This window comes from Canis aureus, unplaced genomic scaffold, assembly GCF_053574225.1.
Source record: "Canis aureus isolate CA01 unplaced genomic scaffold, VMU_Caureus_v.1.0 ptg000407l_RagTag, whole genome shotgun sequence".
Taxonomy (NCBI): Eukaryota; Metazoa; Chordata; class Mammalia; order Carnivora; family Canidae; genus Canis; species Canis aureus.
The window spans coordinates 1-22463 of record NW_027554602.1 but is presented as its reverse complement, the minus strand read 5'-3'; the positions used below and the strand labels follow the sequence as shown (position 1 = coordinate 22463).

General features: G+C 39.5%; 1 pseudogene; it reads right to left on the bottom strand.

Annotated features, from left to right (window-relative positions):
• Nucleotides 1–10017: 10017 nt before the first annotated feature.
• Nucleotides 10018–10972, bottom strand: LOC144310101 (18S ribosomal RNA; annotated as a pseudogene).
• Nucleotides 10973–22463: the final 11491 nt, after the last annotated feature.

Genomic DNA, 22463 nt, shown 5'->3' with positions numbered 1-22463 from the left:
TTTGACGGAGACAGATAGAGCTTGTTATGATTATGCCTCATAGAGATAATATTATGAAAGGATACGCTATGAAGTTGGTCAGGGGGTTTAGTAGGGTTGTAATTCGTATCATGCCATAGCCTCCTAATTTCAGGAGTACGGCGGCAAGTACCATGGAGCCGGCAATAGGGGCCTCTACGTGTGCTTTTGGTAGTCACAAGTGGAGGCCGTATAGAGGTATCTTTACTATGAATGCTATCATGCATGCCAATCATAAGAAAACATTAGATCAGGAGTTTGGCAGAGGTTGAATTCAGTATTGAATTATGAGAAAATTTAGGGAGCCCATGAAATTGTGGATGTAAAGGAGAGCTACTAGGAGTGGGAGAGATCCTATTAAAGTATAAAATAAGAAGTAGAGCCCTGCGTTTAGTCGTTCAGTTTGATTCCCCCATCGGGTAATAATGATCAGGGTTGGGATTAGTGTTGCCTCAAATAGGATGTAAAAGAAGATAAGTTCAGAGGCGGTGAAAGTTATAATTAGGAACAACTGGAGAAGAATCAGTATTGAAATATATAGTTTTTTTCGAGTTAAGGGTTCTTTTGATAAATGGTGTTGGCTTGCTATAAGTATAAGGGGTAGAAGTCATGTTGTAAGTGCTAGTAGCGGTGCTGATAGGGAGTCAGAGAAAAATATTAAGGAGGGGTTCAATGTATTATCATTTGGTTGATTCAGGTAGAATAAGCTGATTAAGCTGATTAGCAAACCATATGTTGTCGTGTTAATTCAGATTATGTTAGGCTTTGATACTCATGTAAGGGGGATCAGTATGATAGTGGGGATGATAATTTTTAGCATTGTAAGAGGTTTAGGTTTTGTACGTAATCAGTCCCGTAGGTGTTAGATACTATAACTAGTAGAGATAGTCCTAATGCTGCTTCGCAGGCAGCAAATACTAGTAGTACGATTGGTATCATGCTGGCTAATGTAAGGTGGTTGTTGAGAATAGTTACAGATATTATTACAAATAGTGATAATATTATGCCCTCTAAGCATAGTAGCGATGATATTAGGTGTGATCGATAAACAAGTATACCTATTAGAGAAAGAATGAATGCCAGAAAGATATTAATATATACTATGGACATATGATAATTATGAGATAAATCATAATCTAATGAGTCGAAATCATTTGTTTTGGCTTAAACTAATTATCATATTCGGTTCATTCTAGCCCCTTTTCGGTTCATTCGTACGCTAGGCTTGCAGCTAGGAGGGAGATTAGTAGGAGTGCTATGATAAGTATTGTTGTCAACTTGTTGGTTTGTGACGCTCAGGGAAGTGGGAGTAGGAGTGCGATTTCTAGGTCGAAAAGCAGGAATGTGATGGCAACTAGGAAGAATTTTATAGAGAAAGGTAGGCGAGCAGATCCCATGGGGTCAAAACCACATTCGTAGGGGCTTGTCTTGTCTGTATAAATATTTAGTTGGGGAAGTCAGAATGCGATTAGTACAAGTAAGGACGCTAGGGTTACATTAGTTATCAAGGTTAGTATTACGTTTATTACTTCTTTCCAGGTTGATCTGGAGCTAACTGATTGGAAGTCAATTGTACTAGTTATACTAAAGAAATAGGATCCTCATCAATAAATAGATACATATAAGAATAGTCAGACTACATCAACAAAGTGTCAATATCATGCAGCGGCTTCAAATCCGAAGTGGTGGTTTGATGTGAAGTGGTAGTATAGTTGTCGGAGAAAGCACACGATAAGGAATGTGGAGCCAATAATTACATGTAGTCCGTGAAACCCAGTAGCTATAAAAAAGGTAGATCCGTACACTCCGTCGGAGATTGTAAAAGATGTCTCGTAGTATTCGGAGGCCTGTAATAGTGTAAAATATACGCCTAAGGAGATTGTAATAAATAGGCCTTGAAGTATGTGTTTACGATTGCCTTCTATTAAACTATGATGGGCTCAAGTAATAGATACTCCGGAGGCTAGGAGGACTGAGGTGTTGAGTAGAGGAACTTCTAGTGGGTTAAGAGGAATAATGCCGGTGGGAGGTCAGCAACCTCCAAGTTCAGGAGTAGGGGCTAGGCTGGAATGGTAAAAGGCTCAAAAGAAGCCTGCAAAGAAAAATACTTCTGATACAATAAAAAGAACTATTCCGTACCGTAGTCCTTTTTGTACAATAGGGGTGTGATGTCCTTGGAATGTGCCTTCTCGGATCACATCTCGTCATCACTGGTATATGGTTAGCAGGTTGGTTGTGAATCCTAATGTAAGTAGGGATATTGAGTTATAGTGAAATCATATGATAAGACCCGATGTTATAAGAAGGGCAGAAAGGGCTCCTGTTAGCGGTCATGGGCTTGGGTTAACTATATGGTAAGCGTGAGTTTGGTGGGTCATTAGGTGTTGTCATGTAAGTATAGACTTACTAGTAAGGTAAAGACATAGGCTTGAATTAAGGCAACAGCAAACTCTAGAATCGTAAATAGAATTAAAATAATAAAAGTGATGAAAGCTGTGGTCGCGCTAATATTAATAAGAGCTAAGGTAGCCCCTCCAATCAAATGGATTAGGAGGTGTCCTGCAGTAATATTGGCGGTTAATCGAACGGCTAGAGCTATGGGTTGAATGAATAGACTAATAGTTTCGATGATTACTAGTATTGGAATTAGGGGAAGAGGGGTGCCTTGGGGTAGAAAGTGTGCCAAGGATGCTTTGGTCTTATAGCGGAAACCGGTAATTACTGTCCCTGCTCATAGGGGGATTGCTATTCCGAGGTTTATAGAGAGTTGTGTCGTGGGCGTAAATGAGTGGGGTAGTAGTCCAAGTAGGTTAGTTGAACCAATGAATAGAATTAGTGATATAAGTATGAGAGCTCAGGTTCGTCCCTTTTGATTATGAATTGCTAGTATTTGTTTTGATGTTAATTGAATTAATCATTGCTGAATGGAGATTAACCGATTATTGATTAGGCGATTGGGTGCTGGGAATAAAATGGAAGGGAATATGACGATCAGTACTACAATAGGGAGACCTATTATTGAGGGGGCAGCGAAAGAGGCGAATAAATTTTCGTTCATTTGTTTTCTCAAGGATTATGTTGACTAGTGATTTTAGTAGACTTGGTTATTGGGTTTTCCGGGTAGTGGTGATTTGAAATTTTTAGTTGGAATAGAATGAAGAGGGTGAGAAATATTGAAAAGATTATAATAAATCAGGTGGATGTGTCTAGCTGTGGCATTTCATTAAGGGGAGGTTAAAACTCCCAGTCTTTAACTTAAAAGGTTAATGCTTTATAGCTTCTTAATGAGTAAGTCTAGTCTAGGTTATACTATTAAGGCAGATCAGGTTTCAAAATAAGATAGGGGGACTATTTCAAGAACAATGGGTATAAAGCTATGGTTAGATCCGCAGATTTCAGAGCACTGGCCATAATACAGTCCCGGTCGTATGGCTATAAGGGTGGTTTGGTTTAGTCGTCCTGGAATAGCGTCAGTTTTTAGACCTAGTGATGGAACAGCTCATGAATGCAAAACGTCTTCTGAAGAAATAAGTATTCGGATGGTTATTTCTATTGGGAGGACAACTCGGTTGTCTACTTCTAATAGTCGGAGTTCTCCTGGCTTTAATTCTTGTGTTGGGATTATGTAGGAGTCAAAGTTTAAGTCTTCATAATCAGTATATTCATAGCTTCAGTATCATTGGTGGCCTATTGTTTTCACGGTTAAAGAGGGGTTATTGATTTCGTCTATTATATAAAGGATTCGGAGGGAAGGTAGAGCGATTAGGATTAGGATAATGGCGGGTAGGATAGTTCATACTGTTTCTACTTCCTGTGCGTCTATTGTGCTTGTATGAGTTAATTTTGTAGTCAATATTAGGGAAATGATGTAGAGAACTAAAGAACTGATTAAGAATACAATTATTAGTGTATGGTCATGAAAATGAAGTAGCTCCTCTATAATAGGGGAGGTTGCGTCCTGTAATCCGAGTTGAAATGGGTACGCCATAGAGGTATATAGGGGTTTCACCTATAATTTAACCTTGACAAAGTTATGTAATATTTTACTAATACCTCCTGATTGAGAAAGACATAGTGGTTATGACATTGGCTTGAAACCAATTTTAGGGGGTTCGATTCCTTCCTTTCTTATTTTTGGATTACATATGTAGGTTCTTCGAACGTGTGATATGGAGGGGGACATCCATGTAGTCATTCAATATTAGTTGTAGTAAGTTCTACTATAGCAACTTCTCGTTTGGATGCAAAGGCCTCTCAGATTATAAAAATTATAAGCATCACCGCTGTAAGCGAGATAAACGATCCTATAGAGGAGACGGTATTTCAGGTGGTATATGCATCTGGATAGTCAGAGTACCGACGAGGTATTCCGGATAAACCTAGGAAATGCTGAGGGAAGAAAGTTATATTTACTCCCACAAATATAATTGTAAAGTGAATCTTTGCTCAAGTATCGTTAAGAGTATAACCTGAGAATAAGGGGAATCAGTGGGCAAATCCTCCCATAATGGCAAAAACTGCTCCCATTGAGAGCACATAGTGAAAATGAGCTACAACATAATACGTATCATGAAGAACGATGTCTAAGGACGAATTAGCTAGGACAATGCCTGTTAGCCCGCCTACTGTGAATAAGAAAATAAACCCTAAAGCTCATAGCATAGCTGGAGATCATTTAATATTGCCTCCGTGAAGTGTTGCCAGTCAACTAAATACTTTTACTCCTGTTGGAATAGCGATAATTATAGTGGCGGATGTGAAGTATGCTCGTGTGTCTACGTCTATTCCTACAGTAAACATATGGTGAGCTCATACGATAAAGCCTAAAAACCCAATAGATATTATTGCCCATACTATTCCTATATAGCCGAAAGGCTCTTTTTTCCCTGAGTAGTAAGTGACAATGTGAGAAATTATTCCGAACCCTGGCAGGATAAGAATGTAAACTTCAGGATGTCCGAAGAATCAGAATAAGTGTTGATATAGGATAGGGTCTCCTCCTCCAGCGGGATCGAAAAATGTCGTATTAAGATTACGGTCTGTTAAAAGTATTGTAATTCCAGCAGCCAGTACAGGCAGGGATAGTAGGAGTAGAACTGCTGTAATTAGTACTGATCATACAAATAGGGGGGTTTGATACTGGGATATTGCAGGGGGTTTTATGTTGATAATAGTAGTAATGAAATTAATTGCCCCTAAAATAGAAGAGACTCCGGCTAAATGTAAGGAGAAAATTGTAAGATCAACGGATGCTCCTGCATGGGCCAGATTGCCAGCCAGTGGGGGGTAAACGGTCCACCCCGTTCCTGCACCTGCTTCTACCATAGAAGATGCTAATAGTAGAAGAAAAGATGGAGGAAGAAGTCAGAAGCTCATGTTATTTATTCGGGGGAATGCCATGTCCGGAGCACCAATTATTAATGGCACTAGTCAGTTTCCAAAGCCCCCAATTATAATGGGCATGACTATGAAGAAGATTATTACGAAAGCATGGGCGGTTACGACGACGTTATAAATTTGATCGTCGCCTAGTAAAGTACCGGGCTGACCTAGTTCGGCTCGGATGAGGAGGCTCAAGGCAGTGCCTACTATGCCGGCTCATGCTCCAAATAGTAAGTATAAAGTACCAATATCTTTGTGATTAGTAGAGAACAGTCATCGGTTAATGAACATAGGTAAAATGGCTGATAAAAGCATTAGACTGTAAATCTAAAAATAGAGGTTTAAGTCCTCTTTTTGCCAAGCTCTGTGGTGAATTTTCATATTGAATTGCAAATTCAAAGAAGCAGCCTAGACGCCGCCGGGGCTTCTCCCGCCTTTTTTTTCTACGCGGCGGGAGAAGGTAGATTGAAGCCAGTTACTAGGGTATTTAGCTGTTAACTAAAATTTCGTGAGGTAGAAGCTCACCAATCTAGGGAGGGCTTAGCTTAATTAAAGTGTTTGATTTGCATTCAATTGATGTAAGATAGATTCTTGCAGCCCTTAGAGGTGATTTGGTCAGGGGTTAAGTGTATAGCACTTGCTTGAGAGCTTTGAAGGCTCTTGGTCTGGTCTAACCTAAACTCCTAGTCCAAGACTGATAATATAGGTGTTAGCGGGAGTAGTATAGTTGAGATAATGATTAAGGGGGGTAGTAGGGTTGCCTTTTTTGTGTACTCGAATTGTCATTTTATTTTTATGTTATTTGTGGACGGGAATATGGTAAGTGCGGTGCTATATGTGAGTCGCAGGTAGAAATATAAGTTAAGTAGAGCGGTGATGGCTATTAGTGTTGGAATAATAATTATGTTATTTTTTGTTAATTCTTGAATAATTATTCATTTAGGGATGAAGCCAGATAATGGGGGTAGTCCTCCTAGGGATAATATTAAGATTAAGATTATGGAGGTGATTAGGGGAAATTTATTTCATATGTGGGATAAGGATAAGGTTGTGGTGGATGAGTTTAATATGAATAGTATGAAGGTAGATAGTGTTATTAGAATATATAAAGTTAAGTTTAGGATTATTATTGTAGGGTTGTAAATAATGATAGCGGCTATTCAGCCTATGTGGGCAATGGAGGAGTATGCTATGATTTTTCGTAGTTGAGTTTGATTTAGTCCGCCTCAGCCTCCTACTAGAACGGATGCGAGGGCTATTAGTATAAGAAGGTTGGTGTTAATTGATGGGGAGATTTGATATAGGATGGATATAGGTGCGATTTTTTGTCATGTTAGTAGGATTATTCCTGATATAAGTGTTACTCCTTGTGCTACTTCGGGAACTCAGAAGTGGAATGGAGATAGGCCTAGTTTTATTGTTAGGGCGGTGGTTATTATGATGGATGCGATGGGGTTTGAGATTTTTGAGATTACTCATTGGCCGGAGTAAAGAAGGTTAATGGTGACTCCTATTATTAGTAATATTGAGGCAGTAGCTTGTGTAAGAAAATATTTTGTAGAGGCTTCTATGGCTCGTGGATTATACTTTTTTATGAGGATAGGGATGATGGCTAGCATGTTTATTTCGAATCCAATTCAGATCAGTAATCAGTGCGAGCTTAGTATGACGATTATGGTCCCTGCCATGATAGTTGCTATAATAATAGTGAGAATAGGGGGTTTTATTAGTACGGGAAGGGTATAAACCAACATTTTCGGGGTATGGGCCCGATAGCTTAATTTAGCTGACCTTACTGTAGAATATAGTGTAAGTTTGGTAGCACGAAGATCTTTGAATTCTTAAGATTAGGTTCGAAGCCTATTATTCTAGAAATAAGAGGATTTAAACCTCTATTATTTACTCTATCAAAGTAACTCTTTTATCAGACATATTTCTTATGTTTGGGGTGGGATACTCGCGGTAATAATGGGTAAGGCAACATGTCATATGCATAGGGCTAAAGTTAGGGGTAGAAAATTTTTTCACAATAAGTGTATTAATTGATCATAGCGGAATCGAGGGTATGATGCTCGAATTCATAGGAAGCAGATAGTTAGTAAGAGGGTTTTTATAGTGAAGTTAATAGAGTAGAGTTCTGGTATAAATGGGTTGTGGAATGCACCGAAGAATAGAATTGTTGTGAGGATATTTATTATAATGATATTTGCGTACTCTGCTAGAAAGAATAGGGCAAAAGGACCCGCTGCATACTCTACGTTAAATCCAGAAACTAGTTCGGATTCTCCTTCAGTTAAGTCGAAGGGGGCTCGGTTAGTTTCTGCTAGAGTAGAAATGAATCATATCATGGCTAGGGGCCAGGCCGGAAAGATTAGTCATATATGTTCTTGGGTGATAATTAGTGTGGATAGTGTAAATGACCCGTTTATTAGGAGGACTGATAGGAGAATGATTGCTAGTGTTACTTCATATGAGATTGTTTGAGCTACTGCTCGGAGGGCTCCGATTAGAGCGTATTTGGAGTTTGAGGCTCATCCTGACCAAAGGATGGAGTATACGGCGAGACTTGATATTGCTAGTATGAATAGGACTCCTAAGTTTATATTAATGAGTGGGTAGGGCATTGGGAGAGGGATTCATATAGTTAGGGCTAGTGATAGAGCTAGAATGGGGGCTAGAATGAATATTGATATGGAGGATGTAAGTGGTCGTAGAGGTTCTTTTGTGAAGAGTTTTACTGCATCTGCGATTGGTTGAAGGAGGCCGTAGGGGCCTACGATATTAGGCCCTTTTCGAAGTTGTATGTAGCCTAAGACTTTTCGTTCAACGAGGGTGAGGAAGGCTACGGCAAGAAGGATTGGGATGATAAGAGAGATAATGTTGATAAAGAACATTTTGTTAGGGAGAGGAATTGAACCTCTGATAATAAAGGTTTAAGTTTTACGCAGTTACCGGGCTCTGCCACCCTAACAAAGCCCCTTTTCTCGGGCTTATGAGGAGATAAACTGGTTAGATTGAGTTGACTTCATCTATTAGTTTTAAGGCGCCTTTGTGAGGTAGGCCTTACATCCCTTGTCCTTTCGTACTGGGGGAGGTTATATAATAGATAGAAACCGACCTGGATTACTCCGGTCTGAACTCAGATCACGTAGGACTTTAATCGTTGAACAAACGAACCCTTAATAGCTGCTGCACCATTAGGATGTCCTGATCCAACATCGAGGTCGTAAACCCTATTGTCGATATGGACTCTTGAATAGGATTGCGCTGTTATCCCTAGGGTAACTTGTTCCGTTGATCAAAAATTATTGGATCAATAAGTGATGTTATATTTTGACTTGTGGGTCTAAATTTTAATCACTCGGGAGTTTTTTTATATTCCGAGGTCACCCCAACCTAAATTGCTAACCCACAATAATGGTGTAATGTTATGCCTTGTAGGTATTTAGTATCCATAAGTTTGGGTTAGTTAATTAAAGCTCCATAGGGTCTTCTCGTCTTATTGTGGCATTCCCGCCTCTTCACGGGAAGGTCAATTTCACTGATTGGGAATAAGAGACAGTTAAACCCTCGTGTGGCCATTCATACAAGTCCTTATTTAGAGAACAAATGATTATGCTACCTTTGCACGGTCAGGATACCGCGGCCGTTAAACAAGTGTCACTGGGCAGGCAGTGCCTCCAATACTAGAAATGCTGGAGGTGATGTTTTTGGTAAACAGGCGGGGTTTGTGTTTGCCGAGTTCCTTTTACTCCTTTTAATCTTTCCTTAAATGCATGCCTGTGTTGGGTTAACAATAGGGTAGATAAGTATTTCATTTTTGGGTTGATATTATCAGATTGTTAACTATCAGTGGTCTATCCGTTTCTGATATAAGCTTATGCGGGGAGAAAATAGTTCTTGTTACTCATACTAGCATTGTTGCTTCTATATTTAAATAGAATGGCCCAGGAGGTATAATTAGGAGTTGATGTAATATGATTGGGATTAAGTTATATTGTTTGTTGAGCTGGAACGCTTTCTCAATTGGTGGCTGCTTTTAAGCCAACTATGGTGATGTTAGTATATACTCTCTAATAAAGGTTGTATCCTGATTCTAAGAAGCTGTACCTTCTTAGACTATATTTTAAATTTACATTAAAATTTTGTTTTTTTTAGGTAAATTTAAAGTTGAACTAAAATTCTGTTTGTGGGCAACCAGCTATCACCAGGCTCGTTAGGCTTTTCACCTCTACCCACAAATCTTCTCACTATTTTGCTACATAGATGAGTTGATCCTTTTAGATTGTTTATGGGTAGCTCGTCTGGTTTCGGGGAGCTTAGCTTAAGTTCTCTTTGTTAAGTCGTTTCTGGCTAGTTCATTATGCAAAAGGTAAAAGGGGTAATCTTTGCTGTTTAATACTGTTAAGATGTCTTTCATCATTCCCTTACGGTACTATCTCTATCGCTCCAATTAAAATTTCTATCTCCTATACTTTTATTATTTAACTAAATGTTTTACTTTATATGTCTGTGATACTTAAGTTTGGGGTTAGTTGGGCTAGCTTTTGTTCAAAGTGGTCATAAGTAATGAAATCTTCTGGGTGTAGGCCAGACGCTTTAGTTAAGCTACACTTTGATTAATCCAAGCACACCTTCCGGTATGCTTACCTTGTTACGACTTGTCTCCTCTTGTGTCTTAGTTAAGTTAATATGGTTATGGTTGTGTCTTATTACTTGAGGAGGGTGACGGGCGGTGTGTGCGTGCTTCATGGCCCTATTCAATTAAGCTCTCTATTCTTAATTTACTACTAAATCCTCCTTCAGTTTTTAATTTCATAAAAACGTTCGTGGAATGTTCTTGGGTAGAAAATGTAGCCCATTTCTTCCCACCCCATAAGTTACACCTTGACCTAACTTTTTTATGTAAAATGATTGTGCTTACTATTCTACCTTTTGAGGGTTTGCTGAAGATGGCGGTATATAGACTGAATTAGCAAAGGGTGGTGAGGTTTATCGGGGTTTATCGATTATAGAACAGGCTCCTCTAGAGGGATATAAAGCACCGCCAAGTCCTTTGAGTTTTAAGCTATTGCTAGTAGTCCTCTGGCGAATTATTTTGTTGTAAAATTATCTATGTTTAGGGCTAAGCATAGTGGGGTATCTAATCCCAGTTTGGGTCTTAGCTATCGTGTAGTCAGATTATTATAAAGTCACTTTCGTGGTCTATTTTATGGTAACTGTAGCTTTTTACGGCTTAGTTAAGTTTTAACTTTAGTGCAAAGGTATCTTAAACACGCTTTACGCCGTGGGCCTATTAGTTTGGGTTAATCGTATGACCGCGGTGGCTGGCACGAAATTTACCAACCCTTTTTAGTATGGCTTAGTCAAACTTTCGTTTATGGCTTAATTTTTATCACTGCTGTATCCCGTGGGGGTGTGGCTTAGCAAGGTGTTATGAGCTACTTAAGAGTGTGCTTGATACCTGCTCCTTTAGATCACTGCTGATTTTAAGGGCATTCTCACTGGGGCGTGGAGACTTGCATGTGTAAGTCTACTAAGAACTAATAGGAAGGCTAGGACCAAACCTTTGTGTTTATGGAGTCGTGCGACTCATCTTGGCATTTTCAGTGCCTTGCTTTATTAATTAAGCTACATTAACTTATACTGAAATTGTAGTGTGTATAATAAATAAAATACATAGTAAATATGAGAGGAAAAAAAAAGGGGATGCTATCTATAGATAGACCACGAGATCGAATGCGTGTAAGACTGTTGTGTTAAGTTAACTAGAGTAGCAATACATTTGTATACAATTTAAATAAAGCTTGTGAGTATTGTATGCACTTAGTCCTGTTTTTGGGGTTTGGCAGGACATAAATAAGTGTATAATAGATGACATGAGTTTATGGGGGGTAAGGGGGGTTTGTATAAGTTAACTTAATGTCTTGCGCGTGTACGTACGTGTACACACGTGTACGTACGTGTACACACGTGTACGTACGTGTACACACGTGTACGTACGTGTACGTACGTGTACGTACGTGTACACACGTGTACGTACGTGTACACACGTGTACGTACGTGTACACACGTGTACGTACGTGTACACACGTGTACGTACGTGTACACACGTGTACGTACGTGTACACACGTGTACGTACGTGTACACACGTGTACGTACGTGTACACACGTGTACGTACGTGTACACACGTGTACGTACGTGTACACACGTGTACGTACGTGTACACACGTGTACGTACGTGTACACACGTGTACGTACGTGTACACACGTGTACGTACGTGTACACACGTGTGTCCTAGAATTATATGTCCTGAAACCATTGACTGAATAGCACCTTGATTTTATGCGTGAGTTGATAAATGATAATGAATAAGTCCAGCTACAAGTTATTTGACTGCATTAGGGCCGCGACGGGCATATTCCCTGAGAGCAGAAGATAAGTTAGAGTTAGTGCCGTTGCGGTCATAGATGAGTGATAGCAGATTCCCCCCCTAAAAATAAAAGATACCAAATGCATGACACCACAGTTATGTGTGATCATGGGCTGATTAGTCACTAGTCCATCGAGATGTCCCATTTGCGAGAATTAGTAGGATTGGAATAAATAGAGTCATGGCCCTGAGGTAAGAACCAGATGCCAGGTATAGTTTCATGATAGTAACCCCCACATTAGCATGGGCCCGGAGCGAGAAGAGTGACATTACAGGCAAGGATTGATGGTTTCTCGAGGCATGGTGATTAAGCCCTTATTGGACTAAGTGATATGCATCTAGTTACTGTTGAGGATCAATGGGTTGTGGAATTGGACTAGACATGTCCTATGTAAAGATATAATATCATGTACATGCTTATATGCATGGGGCAAGCCATTAATGCACGACGTACATAGGGGAGGGAAAGAAGGATTTTTTGGAGATACTGACATAGCACAGTAGAGGTGGTCCAATATATGAATGTAGGGGGTGTCAGGGAATAGTTTAAGAAGAATTTCAGCTTTGGGTGCTGATGGTGGAGCAAGAGCTTCTTCCTTGAGTCTTAGGGAGGGCGACTACTCTCCATTTTTGGTTTACAAGACCAAGGTAATGATTATACTACAAAGACTCTTCATTTTAGAAGATTATTTTCGATAACGCTAATTGTTGGCATTAGAATCAATAGGATGGTGAAATATAGAATTGAGGCGACCTGTCCGATAATGATGAAAGGGTGTTCAACTGGCTGTCCTCCAATCCAAGTTAAAGTGAGAAGATCGGCGACTAAAAGTCAGAATAGGCATTGGCTGAGGGGTCGGAATATTATACTGCGTTGCTTAGATGTGTGGAGGAATGGAATGAATGCTAAAATTAGGATGGAGAATACTAGGGCGAGTACACCTCCTAATTTATTAGGGATAGATCGTAGGATGGCATAGGCGAATAGGAAGTATCATTCAGGTTTGATATGTGGAGGGGTGTTTAGGGGGTTTGCAGGGGTGTAGTTGTCTGGATCTCCTAATAGGTCTGGTGAAAATAAAACTAGTGATATTAAGACTAGGAGCAGGAGTAGGATTCCTAGGATATCTTTAATTGTGTAGTAGGGGTGAAACGGAATTTTGTCTGAGTCTGATGTGATTCCTGAGGGGTTGTTGGATCCGGTTTCGTGTAGAAATAGGAGGTGTACTATTGCTAGAGCTGCGATGATGAATGGAAAGATAAAATGAAATGCAAAGAATCGTGTTAAGGTTGCTTTGTCTACTGAGAAGCCACCTCAGATTCACTCTACTAAGTTGGTTCCGATATAGGGGATGGCGGAGAGAAGGTTAGTGATTACAGTTGCCCCTCAAAATGATATTTGTCCTCACGGCAGTACATAGCCTATGAATGCTGTGGCTATGGTTGCGAATAGTAGTACAATTCCAATGTTTCATGTTTCTATGAATACATAGGATCCATAGTATAGGCCTCGTCCCACATGTATGAATAGGCAGATGAAGAATATGGAAGCGCCATTTGCATGTATATAGCGGATAATTCAGCCGTAGTTAACGTCTCGACAGATGTGGGTGACCGATGAAAAAGCTGTGGCCGTGTCCGATGTGTAGTGTATAGCTAGAAATAAACCTGTTAGAATCTGTAGAATCAAGCATACTCCTAATAAGGACCCGAAATTCCATCAAGCAGAGATGTTAGATGGCGCTGGGAGGTCAATGAATGAATTGTTGACAATTTTGGCTAGTGGGTGGGTTTTTCGAATGTTGGTCATTAATGTTCTTATAGTTGAAATACAACGATGATTTTTCATGTCATTAGTCATGGTTAAATTCCATGTAGGAATAATGATAACATACATTGTATTTATTTTAAGTATCGTTTTTGTGATGAGTTTTGTGGGTTTTGCCACTAAACCATCTCCTATTTATGGTGGGCTTGTGCTAATTATTAGCGGTGGGATTGGTTGTGCGATTGTTCTGAATTTTGGGGGTTCTTTTTTAGGGCTGATAGTGTTTTTAATTTATTTGGGGGGTATATTAGTAGTATTTGGTTATACAACTGCTATGGCTACTGAGCAATACCCTGAGGTGTGAGTTTCAAATAAGGCTGTTCTAGCGGCTTTTATTACTGGTCTATTGTCTGAGTTGTTGACTGCTTGCTATATTTTGAAGGATGATGAGGTGGAGGTAGTATTAAAGTTTAATGGAATAGGGGATTGGGTAATTTATGATACGGGGGACTCTGGGTTTTTTAGTGAAGAGGCTATGGGTATTGCGGCTTTATATAGTTATGGAACCTGGTTGGTGATTGTTACAGGTTGGTCGCTGTTAACTGGTGTGTTGGTTATCATGGAAGTTACCCGTGGTAATTAAGGATTAGTAGGCTGAGAATTATAGTTAGTATGAACGATAGGAAATAGAGCTTGATGAGACCCTTTTGATTTGAAATAAGGGTAGAAGATTTTATTTGGAAATACGAGATTGATTTGGGTAGGATGTTTTCTAGTCAGATGGAGTCCAGAAGTATAGATGCTGATTTCTGGCTGATGGTTAAACTTGTTTTAGGTGTGAGGCGGTGCATAATGGTTGGATAATAGCCAAGGAGGGTGGAAAATTTAAAGTAATTAGATGGATAGTTAAATTTGAGTCCTTGTATGGTAAGGTTTAGTTCTAGTGCCAGGATGAAACCCAAGATAGTTACTGCAAGGGCTATCATTTTTAGATAATGAGGCATAGTTATCTGTGGGATGGTGGTGGGTGTGATGCTGTGGGAGATAATGTATCCTGCAAATACACTTCCGATAAGGAGTCGTTTAATAGAGTTAATTAGGAGAGGATTATTCTCGTTGATAAGGATTATAGGGGAGAAGCGGGGCTGGCCTAGTAGAGCGAAGAATATAATTCGGGTGCTGTAGGCAGCGGTTAGGGATGTGGCAACGAGTGTAATTAAGAGGGCTCAGGCGTTGGTATTCGACGTGTTAGCGGACTCGATGATCAGGTCTTTGGAGTAGAATCCTGTAAGGAAAGGTATGCCTGTTAATGCGAGGCTTCCGACAATCAGGGAAGTTGTGGTGAAGGGAAGGACTTTAAATAGGCCACCTATCTTTCGAATGTCTTGTTCATCGTTTAGGCTGTGGATAATTGACCCTGAACATATGAATAACATAGCTTTAAAAAATGCGTGAGTGCAGATGTTAAGAAGGCTAGGTAAGGCTGGTTAATGCCAATTGTTACTATTATTAGGCCTAGTTGGCTTGAGGTAGAGAACGCTACAATTTTTTTGATATCGTTCTGTGTAAGAGCGCAGATTGCAGTAAATAGTGTAGTAATAGCCCCTAAGCATAAAGTGAGGGTTTGAATAGTTTGATTATGCTCTATTAGTGGATGAAAGCGGATAAGAAGAAATACTCCTGCTACAACTATTGTGCTTGAGTGAAGTAGGGCTGATACAGGAGTGGGGCCTTCTATGGCTGAGGGGAGTCAGGGATGTAAGCCGAATTGAGCAGATTTACCGGTAGCTGCTAATAGTAAGCCAAGTAGCGGCAAATTAAAATTATCGTTTGTTGTAATAAAGATTTGTTGAAGGTCTCATGTGTTTAAGTTCAATAGAAACCATGCTATGGTTATAATGAAGCCTACATCTCCAATACGGTTATAGAGGATAGCTTGTAGGGCAGCTGTATTTGCATCGGTTCGGCCGTATCATCATCCAATAAGTAAAAATGATATAATGCCAACTCCTTCTCAGCCAATGAATAGTTGGAATATGTTGTTTGCGGTGACTAAGACTATTATAGTAATAAGAAATAAGAGAAGATACTTGAAAAATCGGTTAATATAAGGATCGGAGTGTATATATCATATAGAAAACTCTATAATAGACCACGTGACAAAAAGGGCTACGGGCACAAAGATTATTGAGAAGTAGTCTAATTTAAAACTCATGGATAGTTTTATGGTTCCTGTCCTGAGTAGATGAATATTATTGTGGGAATTATGCTAATTATGAATGCGTAAGAAGTAGCGGTTTTTACATAGTATGGGTATAGCTTATTTTTGTAGAGTTTAGTAGAGGTTATAATGATGGGCAAAGTAAGAATGACTAGAGCTGTGATTATGCATGAAGTAAATATATTTATTACTTTTATTTGGAGTTGCACCAATTTTTTGGTTCCTAAGACCAATGGATTACTTCTATCCTATAAAAGTTGAAAAAGCCATGTTCTTATACATGGGAGCATGAGTTAGCAGTTCTTGCAGTACTTTTTCGGTAAGCAAAAAGGTTTGAGCTTTTATTATTAGATTCACAATCTAATGTTTTTGTTAAACTATGCTTACAGTAGATGGGACCGAGAATAATTTTAGGGTTAAGGGATAGGAGGAGTAGAGGCAGTAGATGCAAGGTTATTAGGGCATTTTCTCGTGTGAATGACGGTTTGATATTTTTGATATGGTGGGAATATTTACCACGCTGTGTGGTGATTAGTATATAAAGTGAGTATAGGGCAGTGATGGTGATGTTAATTCCTATTAGAATAATAGTAATGTTGGATCATGAGAATGAGGATATCACTACAAATAGTTCTCCGATAAGATTAATTGTTGGAGGAAGAGCCAGATTTGTGAGGCTTGCTAATAACCATCAGGCTGCTATCAGGGGAAGGAGGGTTTGAAGTCCTCGTGCGAGAATCATAGTACGGCTATGGATTCGTTCGTAATTGGAGTTGGCTAAGCAGAATAGCATCGAGGATGTTAAACCATGGGCAATTATTAGGGCTGTTGCACCTATATAACTTCATGGTGTTTGAATAAGAACCGCTACAATAACGAGTGCCATATGACTAACTGAGGAGTATGCAATTAGGGATTTTAGATCTGTTTGACGGAGACAGATAGAGCTTGTTATGATTATGCCTCATAGAGATAATATTATGAAAGGATACGCTATGAAGTTGGTCAGGGGGTTTAGTAGGGTTGTAATTCGTATCATGCCATAGCCTCCTAATTTCAGGAGTACGGCGGCAAGTACCATGGAGCCGGCAATAGGGGCCTCTACGTGTGCTTTTGGTAGTCACAAGTGGAGGCCGTATAGAGGTATCTTTACTATGAATGCTATCATGCATGCCAATCATAAGAAAACATTAGATCAGGAGTTTGGCAGAGGTTGAATTCAGTATTGAATTATGAGAAAATTTAGGGAGCCCATGAAATTGTGGATGTAAAGGAGAGCTACTAGGAGTGGGAGAGATCCTATTAAAGTATAAAATAAGAAGTAGAGCCCTGCGTTTAGTCGTTCAGTTTGATTCCCCCATCGGGTAATAATGATCAGGGTTGGGATTAGTGTTGCCTCAAATAGGATGTAAAAGAAGATAAGTTCAGAGGCGGTGAAAGTTATAATTAGGAACAACTGGAGAAGAATCAGTATTGAAATATATAGTTTTTTTCGAGTTAAGGGTTCTTTTGATAAATGGTGTTGGCTTGCTATAAGTATAAGGGGTAGAAGTCATGTTGTAAGTGCTAGTAGCGGTGCTGATAGGGAGTCAGAGAAAAATATTAAGGAGGGGTTCAATGTATTATCATTTGGTTGATTCAGGTAGAATAAGCTGATTAAGCTGATTAGCAAACCATATGTTGTCGTGTTAATTCAGATTATGTTAGGCTTTGATACTCATGTAAGGGGGATCAGTATGATAGTGGGGATGATAATTTTTAGCATTGTAAGAGGTTTAGGTTTTGTACGTAATCAGTCCCGTAGGTGTTAGATACTATAACTAGTAGAGATAGTCCTAATGCTGCTTCGCAGGCAGCAAATACTAGTAGTACGATTGGTATCATGCTGGCTAATGTAAGGTGGTTGTTGAGAATAGTTACAGATATTATTACAAATAGTGATAATATTATGCCCTCTAAGCATAGTAGCGATGATATTAGGTGTGATCGATAAACAAGTATACCTATTAGAGAAAGAATGAATGCCAGAAAGATATTAATATATACTATGGACATATGATAATTATGAGATAAATCATAATCTAATGAGTCGAAATCATTTGTTTTGGCTTAAACTAATTATCATATTCGGTTCATTCTAGCCCCTTTTCGGTTCATTCGTACGCTAGGCTTGCAGCTAGGAGGGAGATTAGTAGGAGTGCTATGATAAGTATTGTTGTCAACTTGTTGGTTTGTGACGCTCAGGGAAGTGGGAGTAGGAGTGCGATTTCTAGGTCGAAAAGCAGGAATGTGATGGCAACTAGGAAGAATTTTATAGAGAAAGGTAGGCGAGCAGATCCCATGGGGTCAAAACCACATTCGTAGGGGCTTGTCTTGTCTGTATAAATATTTAGTTGGGGAAGTCAGAATGCGATTAGTACAAGTAAGGACGCTAGGGTTACATTAGTTATCAAGGTTAGTATTACGTTTATTACTTCTTTCCAGGTTGATCTGGAGCTAACTGATTGGAAGTCAATTGTACTAGTTATACTAAAGAAATAGGATCCTCATCAATAAATAGATACATATAAGAATAGTCAGACTACATCAACAAAGTGTCAATATCATGCAGCGGCTTCAAATCCGAAGTGGTGGTTTGATGTGAAGTGGTAGTATAGTTGTCGGAGAAAGCACACGATAAGGAATGTGGAGCCAATAATTACATGTAGTCCGTGAAACCCAGTAGCTATAAAAAAGGTAGATCCGTACACGAAACCCAGTAGCTATAAAAAAGGTAGATCCGTACACTCCGTCGGAGATTGTAAAAGATGTCTCGTAGTATTCGGAGGCCTGTAATAGTGTAAAATATACGCCTAAGGAGATTGTAATAAATAGGCCTTGAAGTATGTGTTTACGATTGCCTTCTATTAAACTATGATGGGCTCAAGTAATAGATACTCCGGAGGCTAGGAGGACTGAGGTGTTGAGTAGAGGAACTTCTAGTGGGTTAAGAGGAATAATGCCGGTGGGAGGTCAGCAACCTCCAAGTTCAGGAGTAGGGGCTAGGCTGGAATGGTAAAAGGCTCAAAAGAAGCCTGCAAAGAAAAATACTTCTGATACAATAAAAAGAACTATTCCGTACCGTAGTCCTTTTTGTACAATAGGGGTGTGATGTCCTTGGAATGTGCCTTCTCGGATCACATCTCGTCATCACTGGTATATGGTTAGCAGGTTGGTTGTGAATCCTAATGTAAGTAGGGATATTGAGTTATAGTGAAATCATATGATAAGACCCGATGTTATAAGAAGGGCAGAAAGGGCTCCTGTTAGCGGTCATGGGCTTGGGTTAACTATATGGTAAGCGTGAGTTTGGTGGGTCATTAGGTGTTGTCATGTAAGTATAGACTTACTAGTAAGGTAAAGACATAGGCTTGAATTAAGGCAACAGCAAACTCTAGAATCGTAAATAGAATTAAAATAATAAAAGTGATGAAAGCTGTGGTCGCGCTAATATTAATAAGAGCTAAGGTAGCCCCTCCAATCAAATGGATTAGGAGGTGTCCTGCAGTAATATTGGCGGTTAATCGAACGGCTAGAGCTATGGGTTGAATGAATAGACTAATAGTTTCGATGATTACTAGTATTGGAATTAGGGGAAGAGGGGTGCCTTGGGGTAGAAAGTGTGCCAAGGATGCTTTGGTCTTATAGCGGAAACCGGTAATTACTGTCCCTGCTCATAGGGGGATTGCTATTCCGAGGTTTATAGAGAGTTGTGTCGTGGGCGTAAATGAGTGGGGTAGTAGTCCAAGTAGGTTAGTTGAACCAATGAATAGAATTAGTGATATAAGTATGAGAGCTCAGGTTCGTCCCTTTTGATTATGAATTGCTAGTATTTGTTTTGATGTTAATTGAATTAATCATTGCTGAATGGAGATTAACCGATTATTGATTAGGCGATTGGGTGCTGGGAATAAAATGGAAGGGAATATGACGATCAGTACTACAATAGGGAGACCTATTATTGAGGGGGCAGCGAAAGAGGCGAATAAATTTTCGTTCATTTGTTTTCTCAAGGATTATGTTGACTAGTGATTTTAGTAGACTTGGTTATTGGGTTTTCCGGGTAGTGGTGATTTGAAATTTTTAGTTGGAATAGAATGAAGAGGGTGAGAAATATTGAAAAGATTATAATAAATCAGGTGGATGTGTCTAGCTGTGGCATTTCATTAAGGGGAGGTTAAAACTCCCAGTCTTTAACTTAAAAGGTTAATGCTTTATAGCTTCTTAATGAGTAAGTCTAGTCTAGGTTATACTATTAAGGCAGATCAGGTTTCAAAATAAGATAGGGGGACTATTTCAAGAACAATGGGTATAAAGCTATGGTTAGATCCGCAGATTTCAGAGCACTGGCCATAATACAGTCCCGGTCGTATGGCTATAAGGGTGGTTTGGTTTAGTCGTCCTGGAATAGCGTCAGTTTTTAGACCTAGTGATGGAACAGCTCATGAATGCAAAACGTCTTCTGAAGAAATAAGTATTCGGATGGTTATTTCTATTGGGAGGACAACTCGGTTGTCTACTTCTAATAGTCGGAGTTCTCCTGGCTTTAATTCTTGTGTTGGGATTATGTAGGAGTCAAAGTTTAAGTCTTCATAATCAGTATATTCATAGCTTCAGTATCATTGGTGGCCTATTGTTTTCACGGTTAAAGAGGGGTTATTGATTTCGTCTATTATATAAAGGATTCGGAGGAAGGTAGAGCGATTAGGATTAGGATAATGGCGGGTAGGATAGTTCATACTGTTTCTACTTCCTGTGCGTCTATTGTGCTTGTATGAGTTAATTTTGTAGTCAATATTAGGGAAATGATGTAGAGAACTAAAGAACTGATTAAGAATACAATTATTAGTGTATGGTCATGAAAATGAAGTAGCTCCTCTATAATAGGGGAGGTTGCGTCCTGTAATCCGAGTTGAAATGGGTACGCCATAGAGGTATATAGGGGTTTCACCTATAATTTAACCTTGACAAAGTTATGTAATATTTTACTAATACCTCCTGATTGAGAAAGACATAGTGGTTATGACATTGGCTTGAAACCAATTTTAGGGGGTTCGATTCCTTCCTTTCTTATTTTTGGATTACATATGTAGGTTCTTCGAACGTGTGATATGGAGGGGGACATCCATGTAGTCATTCAATATTAGTTGTAGTAAGTTCTACTATAGCAACTTCTCGTTTGGATGCAAAGGCCTCTCAGATTATAAAAATTATAAGCATCACCGCTGTAAGCGAGATAAACGATCCTATAGAGGAGACGGTATTTCAGGTGGTATATGCATCTGGATAGTCAGAGTACCGACGAGGTATTCCGGATAAACCTAGGAAATGCTGAGGGAAGAAAGTTATATTTACTCCCACAAATATAATTGTAAAGTGAATCTTTGCTCAAGTATCGTTAAGAGTATAACCTGAGAATAAGGGGAATCAGTGGGCAAATCCTCCCATAATGGCAAAAACTGCTCCCATTGAGAGCACATAGTGAAAATGAGCTACAACATAATACGTATCATGAAGAACGATGTCTAAGGACGAATTAGCTAGGACAATGCCTGTTAGCCCGCCTACTGTGAATAAGAAAATAAACCCTAAAGCTCATAGCATAGCTGGAGATCATTTAATATTGCCTCCGTGAAGTGTTGCCAGTCAACTAAATACTTTTACTCCCTGTTGGAATAGCGATAATTATAGTGGCGGATGTGAAGTATGCTCGTGTGTCTACGTCTATTCCTACAGTAAACATATGGTGAGCTCATACGATAAAGCCTAAAAACCCAATAGATATTATTGCCCATACTATTCCTATATAGCCGAAAGGCTCTTTTTTCCTGAGTAGTAAGTGACAATGTGAGAAATTATTCCGAACCCTGGCAGGATAAGAATGTAAACTTCAGGATGTCCGAAGAATCAGAATAAGTGTTGATATAGGATAGGGTCTCCTCCTCCAGCGGGATCGAAAAATGTCGTATTAAGATTACGGTCTGTTAAAAGTATTGTAATTCCAGCAGCCAGTACAGGCAGGGATAGTAGGAGTAGAACTGCTGTAATTAGTACTGATCATACAAATAGGGGGTTTGATACTGGGATATTGCAGGGGGTTTTATGTTGATAATAGTAGTAATGAAATTAATTGCCCCTAAAATAGAAGAGACTCCGGCTAAATGTAAGGAGAAAATTGTAAGATCAACGGATGCTCCTGCATGGGCCAGATTGCCAGCCAGTGGGGGGTAAACGGTCCACCCCGTTCCTGCACCTGCTTCTACCATAGAAGATGCTAATAGTAGAAGAAAAGATGGAGGAAGAAGTCAGAAGCTCATGTTATTTATTCGGGGGAATGCCATGTCCGGAGCACCAATTATTAATGGCACTAGTCAGTTTCCAAAGCCCCCAATTATAATGGGCATGACTATGAAGAAGATTATTACGAAAGCATGGGCGGTTACGACGACGTTATAAATTTGATCGTCGCCTAGTAAAGTACCGGGCTGACCTAGTTCGGCTCGGATGAGGAGGCTCAAGGCAGTGCCTACTATGCCGGCTCATGCTCCAAATAGTAAGTATAAAGTACCAATATCTTTGTGATTAGTAGAGAACAGTCA